Source organism: Podarcis pityusensis (assembly GCF_964106645.2).
Source record: "Podarcis pityusensis genome assembly, chromosome: 15".
NCBI classification, from domain to species: Eukaryota; Metazoa; Chordata; class Lepidosauria; order Squamata; family Lacertidae; genus Podarcis; species Podarcis pityusensis.
This window is the reverse complement of record NC_138040.1, coordinates 21703757-21719769: the sequence shown is the minus strand read 5'-3', so window position 1 is coordinate 21719769 and position 16013 is coordinate 21703757. Positions and strand designations below refer to the sequence as shown.

General features: G+C 41.4%; 1 long non-coding RNA gene across 1 annotated transcript; it reads right to left on the bottom strand.

Moving 5' to 3' along the window:
• On the bottom strand, positions 1 to 7024 carry LOC308464401. Its single transcript, XR_013980013.1, has 3 exons — positions 6756 to 7024; positions 6061 to 6145; positions 1 to 373 (listed from the first exon to the last, which is right to left on the bottom strand). It is a non-coding gene; the product is annotated as an uncharacterized lncRNA (long non-coding RNA).
• Between the last annotated feature and the right edge of the window lie 8989 nt (positions 7025 to 16013).

Sequence of the window (16013 nt, the reverse complement as noted above, 5' to 3'; positions counted from 1 at the left end):
AGAAATAAATGACAAGAGCAGTGCAATATACAGGGAACATTGAGACTTCCTCAAAAAATAAAAAGTTCCAGAACTCATGCTACATACATTACCAAATATCTATAACTGCCAGTGCTCTCTGGTTTTGTAAGTCTTTGTTGAGTGCATATGCAATAAAGTTTTGCCAGGCAGTATGAAATGATTGTGGGTTCTTTTTTCCTTGCACAACTCAGATTTTCTGTACCATTTCTTCTGCTTTTGCTGTCCAAATCGTTCTGTACCATGCTGTTAAGTTTAGGCTATCCAGATTTTTCCACTGCCAAGTGATGGCTTGCTTGGCCAGAATTAGCAACTGTGAAATCACTTCCTTCGAACTGATATCCTTTTTAATGTCCTGTAAACAGAGGAAGCAAAAATAATTCTGCAGTAAATTCAATATCATAGCCTGTCATACTAATCAGTTTCTTACGTACATAGGACCAAAACTTTCATTTCGAAGTGCATTCGCACTGGAAAGGGACATTCTGGAAGTTCATTAAAAACAAAACAAAAGCCAAGACCATCATTTGATAATCTAAATGGGAAATGCTATAGAAAGATAACATTTAAATCAGGTTACAGATAGGTAGCCGTGTTGGTCAGCCATAGTCAAAATAAAAAAAATCCTTCCAGTAGCACCTTTAAGACCAACTAAGTTAGTTCTTGGTATGAGCTTTCGTGTGCAAGCACACTTCTTCAGATACACTGAAACAGAAGTTGCCAGATCCTTCTATATAGTGAGAAGGTGGGGAGGGGTATTACTCAGAAGGGTGGTGGGAATGGGTGATTGGCAGATAGCTGAGATGAGCCTGCTGACGACTCTTAACGACTGTAATAGGTCTTACAGGAAAAGGCAAGGGGTGAGAAGGTGAGAAATGGCTTAGTCATGTATAATGGGATAAGAATCCAATGTCTTTGTTCAAACCAGGTCTCTCCATGGTTTTAAGTTTGGTAATGAGTTGCAATTCAGCAGCTTCTCTTTCCAGTCTATTTCTGAAATTCCTTTGTAGTAAAACAGCTACTTTGAGATCTTGTATAGAATGTCCTGGGAGATTGAAGTGTTCTCCTACTGGTTTCTCTGTTTTGTGATTCTTGATGTCAGATTTATGTCCATTTATTCTTTGGCGTAAGGTTTGGCCTGTTTGTCCAATATAGAGAGCTGAAGGACACTGTTGGCATTTGATGCCATACACAATGTTAGATGATGAGCAATTGAATAGTCCCGAGATGGTATGTGTGATGTTGTTGGGGCCAGTAATGGTGTTGTCCGGGTGTATGTGGCAGCAAAGTTGGCATCTGGGTTTATTGCAGGCTCTGGTGCCAGTGTCCGTGTTAAGTCTGGTTGTAGTATTATTGTGGGTTAGGAGTTGTTTAAGATTGGGTGGCTGTCTGTAGGCAATGAAAGGTCTTCCTCCCAGAGCTTGAGAAAGAGAACTGTCATTGTCCAGGAGAGGTTGTAGATCTCTGATGATGCGTTGTACTGTTTTAACTTGGGAGCTGTATGTGATGACTAGAGGTGTTCTGTTATTTTCTTTTTTGGGTCTGTCTTGCAGCAAGTTCTCTCTGGGTATAAGTCTGGCTCTGTTGATCTGTTGTCTAACTTCATCTGCTGGGTATTTTAGTTCTGAAAAGGTTTGCTGTAGATCTCTTAGGTGAGAGTCTCTGTCTGTAGAATTGGAACAGATGCGGCTGTAACGTAGTGCCTGGCTATATACAATGGACTGTTTGGTATGTTTGGGATGGTAGCTAGAGGCATGTAGATATGTTTGTCGGTCAGTTGGTTTACGGTATAAGGTGGTGTCTATGCGCCCATCCTGTATTTTTATAGTAGTGTCCAAAAAATGTATTTCTTGCATAGATTGATTCATTGTAAGGTTGATTGTGGGGTGAAAATCATTAAATTTCTGGTGAAAGGTGTCCAGGGTCTGTTGACCATGTGTCCAGATGATAAAAATATCGTCAATGTATCGCAGGTACAAGAGAGGTTTGAGTGGGTAGGAGTTTAGGAAACGTTGTTCTAAATCTGCCATGAAGATGTTGGCATACTGTGGGGCCATGCGGGTGCCCATTGCTGTGCCGCTGATCTGAAGGAACAGGTCATCACCGAATTTGAAGTTGTTGTGGGTAAGGACAAATTGGCAGAGTTTGGTGGCAAGGTCCGCTGTGGTTTTATCTGAAATGGTGTTCCTTATAGCTTGGAATTTCAGAAATAGACTGGAAAGAGAAGCTGCTGAATTGCAACTCATTACCAAACTTAAAACCATGGAGAGACCTGGTTTGAACAAAGACATTGGATTCTTATCCCATTATACATGACTAAGCCATTTCTCACCTTCTCACCCCTTGCCTTTTCCTGTAAGACCTATTACAGTCGTTAAGAGTCGTCAGCAGGCTCATCTCAGCTATCTGCCAATCACCCATTCCCACCACCCTTCTGAGTAATACCCCTCCCCACCTTCTCACTATATAGAAGGATCTGGCAACTTCTGTTTCAGTGTATCTGAAGAAGTGTGCTTGCACACGAAAGCTCATACCAAGAACTAACTTAGTTGGTCTTAAAGGTGCTACTGGAAGGATTTTTTTTATTTAAATCAGGGATGACTAACCTTTGCCAGTCATGTTTAAGGTTAGGCAACTCTCTGAGGGCTACAGATCATGCACATACTCTTACACACCACGCACAGACACTCACCAAACATATAGCAAGCACAAACCCACACACAGGAACATAAGAAGCTGAGTCAGGCTACTGGCCTATCTTGCTCAAGGCTGTCAACACAGACTGGCATTAGCTTTACATTCCTAGCCCTACCAGGAGATCCAAGGACTGAATCTGGGACCTTCTCCATGTAGCTCAAAAGCTCAACCACTGAGTTACAACATACACATACATACAGGAACATTCTCTCTCACCTCCTCCACCCTGACCTTCATCCTAGCAGAGAGCTAAGAAGTTTAAACCTCTCTTCTGCTCAGTGCTGGGATTTGAACACAGGTCCTCCCCCCCCCCCCATTCAACAGATGATGGATCTGGCGATCATGCAGTGGATCGATTTCTGTCTTCACAAGGCCAGGATCTCATACTGTACAAAATAAATAAATAGTTTGCACTCCCATGAATAAGACGCATAAGACAAAACACGGCATTTGATCGCCCCAAGGTCATGTGGCTCAAGTGGTAATATGAGAATCATACAATCACAAAATTGTCAAGTTGGAAGGGACCCCAAGGGTCATCTAATCCAACCCCCTCTAGCACCACCTGAGTTTCCTGTGCATCAGTGAAGCTAATTAGTTTAATTTGAGCTTCTGGCTTGGTTTTCCTGAACTGGTATATTAATTTTATTTCCTGGTTGTGATGTGCAAGGGTTGCATTTGCTTTTGTTTCCTGGGTAGACCCTTGACTTTGGGATGGTGCATAATAACAGTACATTTCTTGTGGGGAGCGGGGACGAGGAATGTCAGAGAATTCTAATGAAAACGGAAGTGGAAATTGCCATTGTTCACTTACTGTATTTGTCCCCATGTCCAGAATGGAAATCAGTCCAGCAAATATGATCTGTATTTGCTGCTGCTGCTTTCAGTCTGCAAGCAGTGCGCAATCTGTCACATCCACCCACCCCGCCATTTGAATAGCATTTCCTTTGAACTGAAATGAGTGGGGTGGAACAATGTAACAGCAATATAACTTACATAATTTATGTAATCATGCATAATTTATGTAATTTCCACCACAGTTGACAGAGAGACGAACAACGTGGTTTTGGCAAAAGGAGAACTGCAGCGGAACGGAAACCTCGCTGCATGTGGCTCATGTGGGGCAGAATGGAAAGTGATGCCTCCTTACATCCCTAGGAGGGACTGGCTTCTCCAGCTGTGGGAAGAAGGGGATAGCTGAAAAATGATGGAGCTCAGATCCGAGGCCCGAAGGTGACTATGATGGGTAGGCTCAGCCTGGCCCCATTCTGAAGGTGCACACGGGAAAGACCAAGGCTCAGTGGCAGACCATCTGCTTTGCAGGTGGGATCTGGTCCCAAGCCTTATCTCCAATGGCATCTCCAGGTAGGGCTGGGAGAAATCTCCCCTGGGAAACACTAGAGAACCTCTGGCAGTCTGGGTAGACAGTTCTGAGTTAGATGGACCAATTGGTCTGACTTGGTATAAAAGCTAATACTTCCTGTATTCGCATGCCATATTTGAAAATGATGGGGGAATGCATGTACAGTGGTACCTCGGGTTACATATGCTTCAGGTTACAGACTCCGCTAACCCAGAAATAGTGCTTTAGGTTAAGAACTTTGAATCATAGAATCATAGAATCATAGAATCATAGAATCATAGAATCATAGAATCATAGAGTTGGAAGAGACCACAAGGGCCATCGAGTCCAACCCCCTGCCAAGCAGGAAACACCATCAGAGCACTCCTGACATATGGTTGTCAAGCCTCTGCTTAAAGACCTCCAAAGAAGGAGACTCCACCACACTCCTTGGCAGCAAATTCCACTGTCAAACAGCTCTTACTGTCAGGAAGTTCTTCCTAATGTTTAGGTGGAATCTTCTTTCTTGTAGTTTGGATCCATTGCTCCGTGTCCGCTTCTCTGGAGCAGCAGAAAACAACCTTTCTCCCTCCTCTATGTGACATCCTTTTATATATTTGAACATGGCTATCATATCACCCCTTAACCTCCTCTTCTCCAGGCTAAACATGCCCAGCTCCCTTAGCCGTTCCTCATAAGGCATCATTTCCAGGCCTTTGACCATTTTGGTTGCCCTCCTCTGGACACGTTCCAGTTTGTCAGTGTCCTTCTTGAACTGTGGTGCCCAGAACTGGACACAGTACTCCAGGTCAGGTCTGACCAGAGCAGAATACAGTGGCACTATTACTTCCCTTGATCTAGATGCTATACTCCTATTGATGCAGCCCAGAATTGCATTGGCTTTTTTAGCTGCCGCGTCACACTGTTGGTTCATGTCAAGTTTGTGGTCAACCAAGACTCCTAGATCCTTTTCACATGTACTGCTCTCAAGCCAGGTGTCCCCCATCTTGTATTTGTGCCTCTCATTTTTTTTGTCCAAGTGCAATACTTTACATTTCTCCCTGTTAAAATTCATCTTGTTTGTTTTTGCCCAGTTCTCTAATCTGTCAAGGTCGTTTTGAAGTGTGATCCTGTCCTCTGGGGTGTTAGCCACCCCTCCCAGTTTGGTGTCATCTGCAAATTTGATCAGGATGCCCTTGAGTCCATCATCCAAGTCGTTGATAAAGATGTTGAATAAGACCGGGCCCAAGACAGAACCCTGTGGCACCCCACTAGTCACTCTTCTCCAGGATGAAGAGGAACCATTGATGAGCACCTTTGCTTCAGGATGAGAACAGAAATCATGCTCCGGCGGTGCGGCAGCAGCAGGAGGCCCCATTAGCTAAAGTGGTACTTCAAGTTAAGAACAGTTTCAGGTTAAGTACGGACCTCCGGAACGAATTAAGTACTTAACCCGAGGTACCACTGTATATACCACAGTCATGCAAATGACAACAACAGCTACATTTGAGCTGGTGTGGTATAGGAGTTAGAGCAGGGGTCAGCAACCTTTTTCAGCCGTGGGCCGGTCCACTGTCCCTCAGACCATGTGGTGGGCCAGACTATATTTTGAAAAAAAAAAGAAAAAGAATTTCTATGCCCCACAAATAACCCAGAGATACATCTTAAATAAAAGGACAACATTCTGCTCATGTAAAAACATGCTGATTCCCGGACCGTCTGCGGGCTGGATTGAGAAGGCGATTGGGCCGTGTCTGGCCCACGGGCCTTAGGTTGCCTACCCCTGAGTTAGAGCATGGGACTAGGACTTGGGCCAGCCACCGCCTCTCACCCTAGCCTACTTTGCAGGGTTGTTGTGGGGATTAAATTGGGGAGGGAGAGCCATGTATGCCAGCTTGAGCTCCTTGGAGGAAAAGGTAGGATGTAATTCAGATAGATAGCTAGATCAAGCAAAACAAACAAACAAAACAATAAACTTAGCAAAACATTGCAGCTTTTTTTACCCTGTCCATTGCCTGCGAAGACCAGCCACCCACAGGAAATCCTTGCAGTGCTTCCAGGAGAAGTCTATCTTTGGAGAGGGATTACCTTCATGGAAGAGGAACACAGAACATTGTCTATAGACATTCTCTCAACTTCAGCGAGCCAGGATTTAATCCATGATAATCTGAATCTTTCAAAGAGTATAATCCAATGATTATATACTGTGCGCGTGCACACACACACACACGATTCTTATGACACCTTATAAAACCGACTATTAGGACATGGCACTGGTCAGACAATATTCCAATCAATACACAAGGCACGAGGTGGGAAGGCAAACAACGCTGGGTGGAGTGAGGAAATGACCAGACAAAGCATCTTCCAAGGATAGGAGGGTGGATGAGCATAACGCAAGGGGAAATCCTAAGCGCAAAGCCTGACCCCATTATAAGGTCAGAGAACGTTTTGAAATCTCATGCTGGAAGATCAAGGCTGAGGTTCTGCCTTTAAAGGAAGGACTGATTTATTATTTAAATGTACCCAGTCACTTTCCCTGGAGAAATCTGCCTTGAGGTTCTGGATCAGACCTCCGTGCTCATCCATGTGCTGGTGATCGCTAGGCATCTTCAGCATGTTTACATCAGCTGTGGATCACATCCCTACGCCATCACCACTGTAGATGCAAATTGTGAGTTCCAGGAACCAAGCTCACCCTTCCCATCTTGCTGGATGGGGCTGATGGGAATTGGTGTCCAACAACACCTGGAGGGCCGCAGGTTCCCTACCCTGGTTTACAGGAAGCACTTAGGAATTCTCTGAAGGATCTGACCTCCTTCTGGCTCTGTTCTGCCACTCTGCGGAGGACGAATTCATGAGCCTGATTCCTGGAGCTAACAATTGGCACCTGCACTGGGAATGCCATAGTGACGCAATCCATAACTAATAACTTCATTATACAGGTTTCTGTGTCAGTAAGAAAACCAATGCCCATGTTTATATAGTACTCTGGGCACCTAGTTTTATTCTGAAACTGTTGTTCCAAAGAGAGAGAGAGAGAGAATGAATTTGCCATATGCTGAGACAGACAACCATTGGTTTCCAAGAGGATCACATGGTCTCACCTTCTTGACTCCACCAGGTTCTAGCCAATGGTTCACCCTGCTATGTTTATCTCCAGATTCAATGCATAGTATGTGGGTTGCCTACAACAATTGCTGGAACAGCTCCTGAGCCAACGAGCCAGATGAAGCAAAACAGAAGGGCTTCCAGCCAAGGAACTACACATGACCCAACTTGTACACCATGCCTGCTATCCAGCAGAAACAAAGCACCAAGATAAAGCTCTCATTTAACACATACTTTCATGGCTAGTTTTTGGGAACAACGAGCAGCCCCATAATAGTGAGTCCATCTGTTCTGGAGTAGATGTCTTCTAGAAACACATACACCCCACGAAGCTGTAGTTTCCATGGAGGGACAGATGGGTTTCTGCCAGGCCTGAGAAGGCTGAGGATGACCTCAGAAGGTCAAGATTTGGGCTGCAGCACTGTGGCTGCCAGTTAGCTACCAGGTTCAAGGTTGTGGTTCTAGTCTATAAAGCTCTATACAGCCTGGATACTCCAAAATCAGTGCTGTGAAGTCAGTGGATTAGAAGGACTAGGCTAGTACCCTAAATGTTTCCCTAGTGCAGCCTTTCTCAACCTGTAGGTCCCCAGATGTTGTTGAACTACAACTCCCATCACCCCTAGCTAGCAAGGCCAGAGCTCAGGGATGATGGGAGTGGTAGTCCAACAACATCTGGGGACCCACAGGTTGAGAACTGCTGCCCTAGTGCCTTCTTCTCAAACCCAGGAAGCTTCTGCCCATCTTAGGGAGGGAAGTGTGTGCTCTGATGGGTTCCAGAGACCTCCCACCACCTTCCCAAAGTCTGCCCAGCTTTGAGAAGGAGGCAAGAGGGTGCCAGCATCCTGTTAGAGCCTTGACCTCCTTCCCAAAGCCTGGGAAGCTTCTGTCTGGCTTAGAGAGGAAGCACGATGCTTACATGTACAGCTTCAGTCCCCCACCCCTAATCTCCCTAACTGTTCCCCTATGAAAAATGTCACCACATGCCACTGACCAAAATATGGTCTCTCCATGGGGTATAAGTAGGAAGTAAGCTGGGTTGCTGTTGTTTCTTTAAAGTCTGGCACCAGGGCATTAGTAGATGGAAACATGGTAGATCAGGCCAATGCCCCATCTGGTCTAGCATCCTGTTCTCACAGAGACTGGCCAGTTGCCTCTCATGAAATATCAGGGTGATATATGACAATATAAAAACATAATCATGAAGATGACTTACTTTTCAAGAAAATTTTAAAAGCCTGTGCAGATCTTTTGGCATCTGTGCGCACAAACAATTTCACCAGAACATGAACTACTCATTTATGATTATTCAGTGGAATATCAGGAGGGATAAAATCACCCCCTGATCCCCACCTAGGGTGGTGGTGTTATGACAGGGTTGCCATATTTTGAAGCGCAAAAAAGAGGACAACTTCTTGGCAACTTCTACTTTTAACTACGGATTGCTATGATGACTCTCATTTCACATACTCATGAAAAAGAGGTTTCCAGGAAAAACAGGACATATTTGACCCATGGATTTGAAATGGGAACATTTCAGTTGCAATTAAAACTATTAGCCAAAACGCTAACAAGTTATGTAACGTGTTATTTCACATAGCTGGAAAATCAGTTATGACTCTTAACAAGTGTGAGTGCGAAGAGAGGTTTACTGGTCCATGTTTTTTTTGTTCTTGTTTTTATCATGTATTTTGTGTTTTTATGGATGAAGAGCAGTATACAAATTAATTAATTAATTAAAAGTTTTTAAAAATGCTGTACCAATACTGGTTTATTCCACACACTTGGAACTTGTGATGAAAGGAAAGCAGAATTGCTGTTTCCATTTTGCAGGTTAGGCAACTGAGGCAGGCCAAGGGAAAGGATTACTTGAGTTTCCTTCCTGCTGTTTAGAACACTGGTTTAACAGTCCTATGAATAATCTAAATCTCTTGCAAATAGTTGTTAGCAACCATGAAAGCAATAGGAGAGTATGATGCTGAGGCTGCAGATGTAGCCAACATTACATCCTTTGAAGTCTGACCGACTGAGCATCCCAGAAATGACTTTCGGGAGAATTTAGTGTAGGGACGGTCAGCATTCTAAGCCAGGGGTCAGCAAACTTTTTCAGCAGGGGGCCGATCCACTGTCCCTCAGACGTTGTGGGGGGCCAGCCTATATTTTGGAAAAAAAATATGAATGAATTCCTATGCTCCAAAAATAACCCAGAGATGCATTTAAATAAAAGCACACATTCTACTCATGTAAAAACATGCTGATTCCCGGACCATCTGCAGGCAGGATTGAGAAGGCAATTGGGCCAGATCCGGCCCCCGGGCCTTAGTTTGCCTACCCATGTTCTAAGCAAACTGAATCCACACCTCTTTGACTGCTCTGTGGGTTGGAACTAGTGCTGCCATATTTCAAAAAAATAAAAACCAGGACACGCCGAAAGTTCTTGAACTTTTTTTAAGGAAAGTCCCAAAATTGATGAGCTTTTTTTAGGGAAATGCCAAACAAAAACACACAGATTGATGTGGAAATGGGGCAGAACAGACTCTTGAATGAACATGTGGAATGGACACAGACCAGAAATAGACTGATGATCTACAATTCAGAGTGATACTCCTCTGTGTGTCACAGATAGGTGAATGATAAGCCTTGCCATTGGGGGAGAGCCATTCTACCACCCACTTTTACAAAAAAGAAAGGAAAAAATCTGATGAGTTGTGCACTGCCACCCAAAGGCTGCACAACAGCAATGGTACCTTAAGATACAGTCTCTTAAAGAGGCAGTAGTGAAGCCACTGTTATAAAAAAACAAATTTAGATCCAGTGGTTTGGGAGACCTACCTCCCACTTCCAAATATTCCGTTATTGAGCAAGGTAATGAAGTGGGAGGTGAAAGAACGGCTCCAAGCCGTGTTGAATGATACTGGTTGTTTGGCTCCATTCCAATTTGGCTGCAGGCCCAGTTCTGGGATCATAACCTGATGACTTACATTGAAGAATGGATTGGGAGAGTGCAACCCTACTGATTCTCCTGGCCCTCCCAGTGACTTTCAATACCAACAACCATGCCCTAACAACTCTCAGCACCCTTAACAAACTACAGTCCTCAGAGGGAAACCACGACTGCTAAAAGTGCTATCACACTGCTTTATGTGAATGTGGTCTTGCTTTTGTTCATCTGATGTTGCCTTAAACTTTAAGAGTTCCACCAGGTAGCTTACAACAGGACTGTTAAATGACCATGTGAAACTACTCTTCTTCCTTTTGGCATGGAGTTATCATCACATAAAAACAAATTAATTGCCATGTTAAAAGAAGCCTGGTCTGAACTTTGCCCTACTTCCCCCAGTGACTTGGAAGAGCCATTTCAGTTGTGGCGGCACTTGAGTGCTTTGGGCTAGGATGTCCATGTGCTCTTCTCACCTGTAACCCAAATATGGATTGTTATATGCCATGCCAATCTCTGAATGGTGTGAAATTCCATGGGTACCAGGCGTTTTGCCCAGGACTGGTGGTGTCTTTATGATATATGGTGGTTGACCTTTTTTTTGACAAAGTTGTTGCCACACATCCAGATTTTCCCAATCATTTTGCAAATAACTGCAGTATGTCCGGGAAATTCCAGATATATGGCAACCTGAGTTTATGTACACATATACAACCAGGGCCTGGAGGAAGGAGAATACCAGCATTACATTCTAAGAGGGCCCTCTGCTTCTCTTATAGGTGCAGTGTGCTTGGGTCAACAAATTGAGAAATCAGCCATGTCCTCTTGTTAGCCTTTGTCCCAGCCGTCCCACATGGTGCTTAGACCCCTGCTTCCTTTGCTTGCCAAACCAATTGCAAAACTGACACCTTTCTCCTGTTTGCTTACGATTTCCACTCTGAGATCCTAAACACCAACACACAGCTGGAGGAGGGTCTTCATCCCTCCTTGTCCAGTACATCTTTGCCCTCTTTGGCTTCCTGGAAGGGATAATAGCTGGCCATCATCAGGCTTTGTTCTTCCAGTGATCCCCATCCATCCACCTTAATTTGCTGAGCTAGCCCGGCTCATAAGCATGAACTAAATCCAGGGTCTTCCATGTTTAGCACAATTGAATCAAACCTTGATTAATTCTAATTTTTACTAATTCTAGGATTTATGGGTGACTTGCACCCACAGACTCTGGCCCCTAGAACATATAATAAAATATACAAAAAATAACCACAGAGAAAACAATGCACATACTTTCTTTCTTTCTTTCTTTCTTTCTTTCTTTCTTTCTTTCTTTCTTTTGTAAATGCTTTAAAAACATTAAGTCATCAAATGCCCCTGTGATTTCTTTATCCACCCTCTATCGATTTCAAATTCCTCCATAATGCCAGTGTGCCATTATTCTCTATTCCTTTATCTATGCAGATTAATAGCATATGATATTACAGCTCCTTTAGCCATGCAGATTAATAGTGCATGATATTGTAGTTCCTTTAGCCATGCAGATTAATGGTATATGATATAATAGTTTATACAGGCACTCTAAACACAGTTGAGCAACTTGTCGAAGTTGGGTAACTTGTGATAAGATGGAACATGTTCAACACAGTGAGAAAAAGCAATCGGTAGTACTCAACTAAGAATCACTCCAAGTAGACCCATTAACATGAATGATGTTTCGTTCTTTAATTTCTTTTTTTAAAAAAAAGATATTTATTCCAAATTTAAAATTACAAAAAAGAATAGAAAAGCCATACAAAATAAAATAAACATATAACAAAAAACAGACAATAAGAAAAACTTAACAAAAAATATGAAAATACATTACATTAAGATAAAGCAAAAAACAAATTAAACCTTTACCTAACCTTTTTTCCTTTTACTTATTTCCATGACCTCCTCTCACCTCCCAGCTTTGTATTCTAGTTTAAATCGTATTTCCAGCAAATCCTTCTAACCTTCTTTTCATTTACTTATTTTAACATTCAATAATATAATTAATCCTCCTCTATCCCATCAATTTCTATACTTCATTTTTACTTAATCCATTATGTCATATCTGCCAAAACGACCTAATATTCTTTTTCCAACCTCTTTCTAACATTCTTTTATGTTGCAATATTTTTGAAGATATGTTTTAAATTTTTTCCAATCTTCTTCCATCGACCCTTCTCCCTGGTCTCGAATTCTGCCGGTCATCTCAGCCAATTCCATATAGTCCATCACTTTCATCTGCCATTCTTCTCGGGTAGGCAATTCTTGTGTCTTCCAGTATTTCCCAATGAGTATTCTTGCTGCTGCTGTCGCATACATGAAAAAAGTTCTATCTTCCCTTCGCACCAATTGACCGACCATGCCCAAGAGGAAGGCCTCTGGTTTCTTTAGAAAAGTATATTTCAATACCTTTTTTAATTCATTATATATCATTTCCCAGAAGGCCTTGATCTTTGGGCACGTCCACCAAAGGTGAAAGAAAGTACCTTCATTTTCTTTACATTTCCAACATTTATTATCGGGCAGATGGTAGATTTTTGCTAGCTTGACTGGGGTTAAGTACCACCTATAAATCATTTTCATTATATTTTCTCTTAAGGCATTACAAGCCGTAAATTTCATACCTGTAGTCCATAACCGTTCCCAGTCAGCAAACATAATGTTATGTCCAACATCTTGTGCCCATTTAATCATAACAGATTTAACCGTTTCATCCTGTGTATTCCATTTCAGCAGCAAATTATACATTCTTGACAAATTCTTAGTTTTAGGCTCTAACAATTCAGTTTCCAATTTAGATTTTTCCTCCTGGAAACCAATCTTTTTATCTAAGTTAAAAGCCTCCCTTATTTGATAATAATGAAGCCAGTCTCGAACTTTAGTTTTTAGTTTGTCGAAACTCTGCAGCTTTAGTTTCTCTCCAACTTGTTCTAAAATTTCACAGTATTTTGGCCAGTTTATCTCCATATTAGTTTTTTTCAAAGCCTTAGCCTCCATTGGTGACAGCCACCTTGGTGTTTTACTTTCCAACAAATCCTTATATCTCACCCAAACATTAAACAGTGCTTTCCTGACAATATGGTTCTTGAAGGCCTTATGCGCTTTAACCTTGTCATACCATAAATATGCATGCCATCCAAACACATTATCAAAACCTTCTAAGTCCAAAATGTCCGTGTTTTCAAGAAGTAGCCAATCTTTCAGCCAGCAAAATGCGGCTGATTCATAATAAAGTTTAAGGTCTGGCAGGGCAAATCCACCTCTTTCCTTTGCATCTGTTAATATTTTAAATTTTATTCTAGGCTTCTTGCCCTGCCAGACAAATTTAGAAATATCTCTTTGCCACCTCTTGAAACAATCCATTTTGTCCACAATTTGCAATGTTTGGAACAAAAACAACATTCTAGGCAATACATTCATCTTTATCGCAGCAATTCGGCCCAACAATGATAGCTTCAATTTTGACCATATTTCCAAATCTTTCTTTACTTCTAACCAACATTTTTCATAGTTATCTTTAAACAAATTCACATTTTTAGCAGTCATATGAACCCCTAAATATTTCACTTTATTAACTAATGTTAATCCTGTCTCCTTCTGAAACCTCTCTTTCTCAATCTCTGTAAGGTTTTTCTCTAATACCTTAGTTTTCATCTTGTTCAATTTAAAACCTGCTACTTGACCAAATTCTTGGATTAATTGCAATACTCTGTTTGTACTGGATTCTGGCTCCTGTAGTGTCAAAACTAAATCATCAGCAAAAGCTTTCAATTTGTACTGTTTAGCTCCGAGTTGTATACCTTTAACCAATTGGTCTTTCCTAATCATGTTGAGCAAAACCTCCAGGACCGATATGAAAAGCAGTGGGGAGATTGGGCAACCCTGTCTTGTTCCTTTCTCTATCTTAAATTCTTCTGTAACTACGTTATTTACAATCAGCTTAGCTTTTTGTTCTGAATAAATTGCACCTATACCGTTTTCAAAACTTTGACCTACCCCCACCCCCTGCAGATTTTTCTTCATAAAATTCCAAGAAATATTGTCAAAGGCTTTCTCCGCATCCACAAATATTAAAACCGCTTTGGTATTAATATTAACCTGCAATTTTTCTAAAATATTAATAATATTCCTCGTATTATCTGACAGATGTCTCCCCGGGAGAAAGCCCTCTTGATCTTTATGAATTTATTTCACCAATACCTTTTTTAATCTTTTAGCCATAATTTCCACAAAAATTTTGTAATCCACATTAAGTAGGGATATGGGACGGTAGTTCTTCAACTGTGTCTTTTCCACTTCTGTTTTCGGTATGAGTGTAATGTATGCTTCTTTCCACGACTCGGGTGCTTTTCCTCCCCTTAGTATTTCATTGCAAACTTCTTTCAAAGGTTGCATTAACCATTCTTTCAAAGATTTATAATACTTTGCAGTTAGACCATCTGGCCCTGGAGATTTGCCCAATTTCATATCCTGAATAGCTCCTTCCACCTCTTGGTCAGATATTATAGAGTTTAGTATTGATTTGCTCTCTTGAGATACTTTTTGTAAACCATTAATTTTCAAAAACCGATCAATATCTAATTCTTTCTGGGTCTCCTGCGTATATAACTGTTTAAAGTAGTTCTGGAAACACTTTCGAATCTCTCCAGGATTCTGTATATTCTTCCCTTCTACTACCAAGTTCGTAATAGTATTAAGCTTTTGTCTTTTTTTCATTTGCCAGGCCAATAATTTCCCACACTTATTTGCCGATTCAAATGTCCTTTGTCTCATCTGTTTGATCTTCCATTCTATTTCCTGATTCATCAGTTTCATATATTGTACTTGGTATAACTTTATCTCTTTTAAAATCTCCTGTGAGTTCGGTTTCACCCTCAGTCTTTTTTCTCCATCTTTAATTTTCTCCAAAAAATTTTCTCTCTTCTCATTTTGGTGTCTTTTCCTAATTGCATTTTGTTGTATCAAAAATCCTCTCATCACCGCTTTGCTAGCATCCCAGATCACTCTTTTCTCAGTCATAGTGTTCATATTTATCTCAAAGTAATCTCTCAGATTTTTCTGGGCCTTTTTAATAATTTCCTTGTTCCTAAGCAAGGAGTCATTCATCCTCCATCTGAAAGCTCCAATTGGCGTTAGTATCATTTCCATCTTTACTGGATTATGATCAGAGCAAATTTTCGGGCAAATTACCGCTTTTTTTATCTTAGGGGCCAGTCCCCTGGTTATCCAAATTTGGTCTATTCTTGTCCATGTCATTTTTGCTTCAGAGAAGAAGGTTCCTTCTCTTTCCAAGGGGTTCTTTATTCTCCAAATGTCCACAAGGTCCATATTGTCAGTCATTTCGAAAAATGTCTTTGGTAGTCTACCATCTTTCGTCACCGTTTGTCTTTGGGCTTTATCCATATTTGTAGACACTACTCCATTCATGTCTCCCATCAAAATTATATTGTAATCCAAATAGTCCAATAGGGTTTCATGCAGTTTTTTAAAGAATTCTGATTTTCCCTCATTTGGTGCGTAGACTCCTAATATCAAAAACTTCTGACCGTGAAGCTGAATTTCAATTGCTATATATCTTCCTTGATCATCTTTGAATAAAAATTTTGGTGACAGGCTTTCCTTTGCGTAGAGTACTACTCCTCTTTTTTTCACATTGTCCGATGAGATAAATTCTTCTCCCAATCTTTTATTAATCAAAATTTTTCGGTGTAGCCTTGTCACATGCGTCTCTTGTAAGCAAATCAAGTCCAAATGTTCTTTTTTTAATGTATGAAATACTCTCCCCCTTTTTCCCGAAGAATTTAGGCCATTAATGTTCCAACTTAATACTTGCAGTGTCATTTTGTACTTACTCTCCTCCTCCCCCAACAGCCCCCAGAAGTTTAT